This window comes from Sitophilus oryzae, unplaced genomic scaffold (assembly GCF_002938485.1).
Source record: "Sitophilus oryzae breed Bouriz unplaced genomic scaffold, Soryzae_2.0 scaffold_1499_pilon_pilon, whole genome shotgun sequence".
Classification (NCBI taxonomy): domain Eukaryota; kingdom Metazoa; phylum Arthropoda; class Insecta; order Coleoptera; family Curculionidae; genus Sitophilus; species Sitophilus oryzae.
This window is the reverse complement of record NW_022146168.1, coordinates 3,178,828-3,180,899: the sequence shown is the minus strand read 5'-3', so window position 1 is coordinate 3,180,899 and position 2,072 is coordinate 3,178,828.

The window sequence follows — 2,072 nt, the reverse complement described above, 5'->3', positions numbered from 1 at the left end:
TTAGACTAACCAATGTACATAACAATATAGTTATCCAGAAACTCTCATTGCAGAAAACTGGAATTTAAATTATATTTTTAAAATATAAATAATAATAATAATAATAATAAAAAAATAATTTTAAGCTCTTTTTCTTGGAATTTGCACTATGCATATGTTTTTCAACACCCTGAACACCGGTAATTAACAACTGTTTAAGGAAAACATTTTTTGTTTGTGAATAAACTATCTTGACGATGTTCTTTTATTTAGACAAGCATTTAGCGGAATGTACTGGAAATATAAATTAAATAAAAATAATAATAATAAATAAATAAATTAATTAAAAAAAAAATAGAAAAAAGTATCTTCATCGTCTACTCAAGAAATTTCATACTTAGATGTTATCTTAAATACAAAATTAATGAAAATGTATCCTACAGACACAAAGAAATGTAAGATTAAAAAGTTAGTGCTGAAAATATAGATAGTATGTATCCATACTAACTATAAGATGGTTTGATCGCCACTTACAAGAACTTTAATTTCTTTTTGTCCCGCAGATAAATACAGCTGGTTTTATAGATAATAAGAGATTTGAATGAGCTAAATACCCTTGAGGAAAATAATGAAAATTATAACGCGTTCTTTGTGCCAACGAGTTTTTTTTTTCTGAAGTTTACGGCTGGTGGCTCAGAAACACAGAATGTGCAGGTCAAAATTTCATGCCTCCTAAATATACTCTTACTTATTAGGTTATTGATGCATCAAAATCGGGTTAGGGTACCTATTGCAATTATTTAAACGCTAGAGGTTTTTGAGGCCAAGAATATCATATACTAATAGAATGGGTGGTGTAAAATATTTGCACCTTAATTTTATCACTACTAAAATCTGGAAATGGTCGATTGTCCTTGACTTGTCCTTGAATTTATAAAAAGATGGTGTCCACTCGAAAATTTTTCATTAGAATTGCTCACAAAAAAGCTTGCTGCTCTCCTAATTCTTGCAACTGGATAGAGAGTTCAGACACTAAAAAATATAGCTGAAGTAGACTCTTCTATTAAGATTTATGTTTGCCAGCACTTTAGAAGCTTACCTAGAAAGAACTGAATCAATAAGAGGAGAAGAGAATTATCATTTTCTTACTCAAAAAAAAAAAACACAAAGTGGCAAGTTCCCAGTCTATAAGTCGCTGGATAAAGGAGGTGTTAAACGAAAGTGGAATCAACACAAAATTGTTTAGTACTCATAGTATTACATACGCGACGTCTTCAGCGGCCTACAGAAAGGGATTTAATATTGATGAAATAAAGAATACCATAGGGTGGACCTCAAAATCAAAAGTATTTCAAACAATTTATGATCGTCCATTGAATAAAGGAAAAAAAAATAACTTTATAGAAACAGGCAGGAAGTAAGTGCAGTCATTATAAACTGCTCTAGTAAGTTGCTCTTTATTGTGTTAATGTTAATAAGTATGTTTTATATTTTTCTAATTACTTATATTCATATTCAAATTCAAATTCAAATAGTTTATTTACCTTTTTTTTTAAATATTAATATACAAATTAAAAAAATTAGGTAAAAGGGACTGTGTCGCGATTATAAGAAAAACCGATACACGAAAACATTAAATGTTTTTGTGTTATACTAATACCCCCGCTGGCAAGCGAACCTTTAGGTCGGCGTTTACATGTATAGGAGTGAGTTGTTATAGCAATCTACTAAGTCGGAGTGAGCAAAAATACGAAGTATTTATTACATAACTACTTAATCTGACGCTAGATTCCATGCGCTTGGGAAAATACTCGCCTTCTGTCTTTATTCAGTACATCTTATAAGTAAGTATATAAGTATGTAAGCGTGTTGACCGTACTCTTCGTACACATGAAAACCGGCACCCAAGACCAAAAATGCCGACCCTTAGTATAATATGTATGTGTTATACTACTACTATGTGTTATACCAAAGGTCATACTAATTTAGAATCATAATTATGTGATGCATATTATATTACATTAATTTTTTGTTGCTATTTTGTTATATATTATAACATGTATGTAGGAGTAGATTATATATATCTTTGTTTT